This window comes from Mandrillus leucophaeus, unplaced genomic scaffold (assembly GCF_000951045.1).
Source record: "Mandrillus leucophaeus isolate KB7577 unplaced genomic scaffold, Mleu.le_1.0 Scaffold827, whole genome shotgun sequence".
Classification (NCBI taxonomy): domain Eukaryota; kingdom Metazoa; phylum Chordata; class Mammalia; order Primates; family Cercopithecidae; genus Mandrillus; species Mandrillus leucophaeus.
In genome coordinates, this window is record NW_012108997.1 from 1 (window position 1) to 394 (window position 394).

The following is a 394-nucleotide window of genomic DNA, read 5'->3' on the forward strand; positions in this document are numbered from 1 at the left end:
ATGGGTGCAGCACACCAACATGGCACAAGTATACATATGTAACAAACCTGCACATTGTGCACATGTACCCTAGAACTCAAAGTATAATAATAATAATAATAACAATAATAAAGAAAAGCAATGAAGAAATAATACTTGATTTATAAAATTCAGCATTATAAATCTTTTCAGAAACATATCCTGTTGCATAATTCAAAACAACTTTGGAAGTAGCCTTGGAACATCAAAATCATCATAAATAAAATAGTCCTCATTATGTTGTTAAGTCACAGATACTACGATTGAAAAATCTGAAAGGACAAGAGAATTTTCTCAGGACAGCAAATAAGTCATATTTTCATCATATACTTTGCTTATCATCTCTATATAATCAGTACCATGGGACATTTAAATT